A 5,882-nucleotide genomic window follows, 5' to 3' on the forward strand; every position below is an offset into this window, starting at 1 on the left:
TGATCCCAGGGTCCTGGGATGGAGTCCCGTGTTGGGCTCCCTGCTCAGTGAAGAGTCGGCTTCTGCCTTTCCCCCGGTACATGCTCTCTCTCTATCAAATAAATGAATAGGATTTTTTTAAAAATTTTAAGGGAACACTACTAACAACTCTATGCCCTTAAATTCAGGAATAGCTGAGAGTCCTTAATGCAACCTACCAAAATTGAATTCATCACTTAAACCCTTCCAGCAAAGAAGACCGGAAGTAATTTTCATTACTCAGTACTACCAAATATGTAAGAAAGAAATAATACCAATTATATACAGTGTCTTTCAGAAGATAGAAGAAAAGGAAACATTTCTCAACTCATTTTATGAGGTCATTACTACCCTGATATCAAAACTTAAGACTATACAAAAACCAAAAGAACATTACAAAATATGACTAGAACATCATAAACAAACCATAATAAGCCTTTAACACGTGAATTGTGGAATGTCCTTCCTTCTCCCCAACATAATCCTCCATAATCCAACCAAACCCCTAAGAAAGCCCTCAGATACAGCTATGCAGCCTAGACCCAAGGGAAAACGGCAGCAGCTCCAAGTGTCTTACCACCTACCTTCTGATGCAGGGCATGATGCGTGGAGTGGAGCTGGGGCTGAATTTTAGATCCCATCCACCCTGTGGTAGGCCAAATACTGGTTCCCCTAAACACCCATATCCTGACCCCTGGAACTTGTGCCTGTCACCTTCTCTGACAAATAGGATTTCACAAATGTGATTAAGGATCTTGAGATGGGCAAGTTATCCTGTAGAATCAGGTGAGCCCTAAAGGTAGTCAAAACTATTGCTGAGAGAGAGGCAGGGGGAGATTTGGCTGGAGGAGAAGTGAAGGCCATGTAACAACAGAAGCAGAGAGAGATTGGGAGATGCTCCACTACTAGCTTTGCGGATGGAGGAAGAGCCAGGAGTCAAGGAAGGCAAAGAAAGGCTCTAGAAGCTAGAAAAGGCAAGGAAAAGGGTTCTCATCTCCAAACCTTTAGAGGAACACTGCCAACGCTTTGACTCTAGCCCCATGAAAGTGATTGCAGATTTCTGACCTCTACAGCTGTAGGAGAATAAATTTATATTGTTTTAAGCCACTAGGTTTGTGGTAATCTGTTACAGCAACAACAGAAAACTGGGAACTGGGCACCTTCGTAGATAGCCCAAACCACACGGCTGTTCAAGATGGCCTGTGCGCAGTCCACTTCCTCCTCTTCTACCCACAGACTAGTGAATTAAGACAGAGTCTGCAACTAGTAGCACTTCTTCTTTCTTAAAATTCTAAGACCTCCCCCAGCCTGCAATCTAGGCATTGGGACATGGGTTTTGAATCGTTCTATCTCTGGCTCCTTTCTCTCTGGTCCTCAAATGCACTGGAAGTTCTAGGACTAAACTTTTTTAGGGAGGGCTGGCAAATAGTTACCTGCTTTTCTTGGGGTACGTCAGAAGGAGGAGGTCAGATTATGCCAAGATAAGGCCCAAATATTCCTCAGTCTTCTGGCTGAATGTCTTTATAATACCATCATTTTTTTTAAATTTTTTTTAATTTATTTTTTATAAACATATATTTTCTTCCCCAGGGGTACAGGTCTGTGAATCGCCAGGTTTACACACTTCACAGCACTCACCATAGCACATACCCTCCCCAATGTCCATAATAACCCCACCCCCCCTCTCCCAACCCTCCCCCCAGCAACCCTCAGTTTGTTTTGTGAGATTAAGAGTCACTTATGGTTTATCTCCCTCCCAATCCCATCTTGCTTCATTTACTCTTCTCCTACCCCCTTAACCCCCATGTTGCATCACCTCTCCCTGATATCAGGGAGATCATATGATAGTGGTCTTTCTCCGATTGACTTATTTCGCTAAGCATGATACCCTCTAGTTCCATCCACGTCATCGCAAATGGCAAGATTTCATTTTTTTGATGGCTGCATAGTATTCCATTGTGTATATATACCACATCTTCTTTATCCATTCATCTGTTGATGGACATCTAGGTTCTTTCCATAGTTTGGCTATTGTAGACATTGCTGCTATAAACATTCGGGTGCATGTGCCCCTTCGGATCACTACGTTTGTATCTTTAGGGTAAATACCCAGCAGTGCAATTGCTGGGTCATAGGGTAGTTCTATTTTCAACATTTTGAGGAACCTCCATGCTGTTTTCCAGAGTGGTTGCACCAGCTTGCATTCCCACCAACAGTGTAGGAGGGTTCCCCTTTCTCCGCATCCTCGCCAGCATCCGTCATTTCCTGACTTGTTAATTTTAGCCATTCTGACTGGTGTGAGGTGGTATCTCATTGTGGTTTTGATTTGTATTTCCCTGATGCCGAGTGATATGGAGCACTTTTCATGTGTCTGTTGGCCATCTGGATGTCTTCTTTGCAGAAATGTCTGTTCATGTCTTCTGCCCATTTCTTGATTGGATTATTTGTTCTTTGGGTGTTGAGTTTGCTAAGTTCTTTATAGATTCTGGACACTAGCCCTTTATCTGATATGTCGTTTGCAAATATCTTCTCCCATTCTGTCAGTTGTCTTTTGGTTTTGTTAACTGTTTCCTTTGCTGTGCAAAAGCTTTTGATCTTGATAAAATCCCAATAGTTCATTTTTGCCCTTGCTTCCCTTGCCTTTGGCGATGTTCCTAGGAAGATGTTGCTGCGGCTGAGGTCAAAGAGGTTGCTGCCTGTGTTCTCCTCAAGGATTTTGATGGATTCCTTTCTCACATTGAGGTCCTTCATCCATTTTGAGTCTATTTTCGTGTGTGGTGTAAGGAAATGATCCAATTTCATTTTTCTGCATGTGGCTATCCAATTTTCCCAACACCATTTATTGAAGAGGCTGTCTATTTTCCATTGGACATTCTTTCCTGCTTTGTCGAAGATTAGTTGACCATAGAGGTGAGGGTCTATTTCTGGGCTCTCTATTCTGTTCCACTGATCTATGTGTCTGTTTTTGTGCCGGTACCATGCTGTCTTGATGATGACAGCTTTGTAGTAGAGCTTGAAGTCTGGAATTGTGATGCCACCACTTTGGCTTTCTTTTTCAATATTCCTTTGGCTATTTGCAGTCTTTTCTGCTTCCATATAAATTTTAGGATTATTTGTTCCATTTCTTTGAAAAAAATGGATGGTACTTTGATAGGAATTGCATTAAATGTGTAGATTGCTTTAGGTAGCATAGACATTTTCACAATATTTATTCTTCCAATCCAGGAGCATGGAACATTTTTCCATTTCTTTGTGTCTTCCTCAATTTCTTTCATGAGTACTTTATAGTTTTCTGTGTACAGATTCTTAGTCTCTTTGGTTAGGTTTATTCCTAGGTATCTTATAGTTTTGGGTGCAATTGTAAATGGGATGGACTCCTTAATTTCTCTTTCTTCTGTCTTGTTGTTGGTGTAGAGAAATGCAACTGATTCCTGTGCATTGATTTTATATCCTGACACTTTACTGAATTCCTGTACCAGTTCTAGCAGTTTTGGAGTGGAGTCTTTTGGGTTTTCCACATATAGTATCATATCATCTGTGAAGAGTGATAGTTTGACTTCTTCTTTGCCGATTTGGATGCCTTTAATTTCTTTTTGTTGTCTGATTGCTGAGGCTAGGACTTCTAGTACTATGTTGAATAGCAGTGGTGATAACGGACATCTCTGCCGTGTTCCTGACCTTAGCGGAAATGCTTTCAGTTTTTCTCCATTGAGAATGATATTTGCGATGGGTTTTTCATAGATGGCTTTGATAATATTGAGGTATGTGCCCTCTATCCCTACACTTTGAAGAGTTTTGATCAGGAAGGGATGCTGTACTTTGTCAAATGCTTTTTCAGCATCTATGGAGAGTATCATATGGTTCTTGTTCTTTCTTTTATTAATGTGTTGTATCACATTGATTGATTTGCGGATGTTGAACCAATCTTGCAGCCCTGGAATAAATCCCACTTGGTCATGGTGAATAATCCTTTTAATGTACTGTTGAATCCTATTGGCTAGTATTTTGGTGAGAATTTTTGCATCTGTGTTCATCAAGGATATTGGTCTGTAGTTCTCTTTTTTGATGGGATCCTTGTCTGGTTTTGGGATCAAGGTGATGCTGGCCTCATAAAATGAGATTGGAAGTTTTCCTTCCATTTCTATTTTTTGGAACAGTTTCAGGAGAATAGGAATTAGTTCTTCCTTAAATGTTTGGTAGAATTCCCCCGGGAAGCCGTCTGGCCCTGGGCTTTTGTTTGTTTGGAGATTTTTGATGACTGTTTCAATCTCCTTACTGGTTATGGGTCTGTTCAGGCTTTCTATTTCTTCCTGGTTCAGTTGTGGTAGTTTATATGTCTCTAGGAATGCATCCATTTCTTCCAGATTGTCAAATTTGTTGGCATAGAGTTGCTCATAATATGTTCTTATGATTGTCTGTATTTCTTTGGTGTTAGTTGTGATCTCTCCTCCTTCATTCATGATTTTATTTATTTGGGTCCTTTCTCTTTTCTTTTTGATAAGTCTGGCCAGGGGTTTATCAATCTTATTAATTCTTTCAAAGAACCAGCTCCTAGTTTCATTGATTTGTTCTATTGTTTTTTTGGTTTCTATGTCATTGATTTCTGCTCTGATCTTTATGATTTCTCTTCTCCTGCTGGGTTTAGGGTCTCTTTCTTGTTCTTTCTCCAGCTCCTTTAGGTGTAGGGTTAGGTTGTGTACCTGAGACCTTTCTTGTTTCTTGAGAAAGGCTTGTACCGCTATATATTTTCCTCTCAGGACTGCCTTTGTTGTGTCCCACAGATTTTGAACCGTTGTGTTTTCATTATCATTTGTTTCCATGAATTTTTTCAATTCTTCTTTAATTTCCTGGTTGACCCATTCATTCTTTAGAAGGATGCTGTTTAGTCTCCATGTATTTGGGTTCTTTCCAAATTTCCTCTTGTGATTGAGTTCTAGCTTCAGAGCATTGTGGTCTGAAAATAGGCAAGGAATGATCCCAATCTTTTGATACCGGTTGAGACCTGATTTAGGACCGAGGATGTGATCTATTCTGGAGAATGTTCCATGGGCATTAGAGAAGAATGTGTATTCTGTTGCTTTGGGATGAAATGTTCTGAATAGATCTGTGATATCCATCTGGTCCAGTGTGTCATTTAAGGCCTTTATTTCCTTGTTGATCTTTTGCTTGGATGATCTGTCCATTTCAGTGAGGGGAGTGTTAAAGTCCCCTACTATTATTGTATGATTGTTGATGTGTTTCTTTGATTTTGTTATTAATTGGTTTATATAGTTGGCTGCTCCCACGTTAGGCGCATAGATATTTAAAACTGTTAGATCTTCTTGTTGGACAGATCCTTTGAGTATGATATAGTGTCCTTCCTCATCTCTTATTATAGTCTTTGGCTTAAAATCTAATTGATCTGATATAAGGATTGCCACTCCTGCTTTCTTCTGATGTCCATTAGCATGGCAAATTCTTTTCCACCCCCTCACTTTAAATCTGAAGGTGTCTTCGGGTTTAAAATGAGTTTCTTGTAGGCAACATATAGATGGGTTTTGTTTTTTTATCCATTCTGATACCCTGTGTCTTTTGATTGGGGCATTTAGCCCATTAACATTCAGGGTAACTATTGAGAGATATGAATTTAGTGCCATTGTATTGCCTGTAAGGTGACTGTTATTGTATATTGTTTCTGTTCCTTTCTGATCTACTACTTTTAGGCTCTCTCTTTGCTTAGAGGACCCCTTTCAATATTTCCTGTAGAGCTGGTTTGGTGTTTGCAAATTCTTTCAGTTTTTGTTTGTCCTGGAAGCTTTTAATCTCTCCTTCTATTTTCAATGATAGCCTAGCTGGATATAGTATTCTTGGCTGCATGTTTTTCT

The sequence above is a fragment of the Lontra canadensis genome, unplaced genomic scaffold, assembly GCF_010015895.1.
Source record: "Lontra canadensis isolate GAN:19392208 unplaced genomic scaffold, GSC_riverotter_1.0 scaffold7, whole genome shotgun sequence".
Lineage (NCBI taxonomy): Eukaryota > Metazoa > Chordata > Mammalia > Carnivora > Mustelidae > Lontra > Lontra canadensis.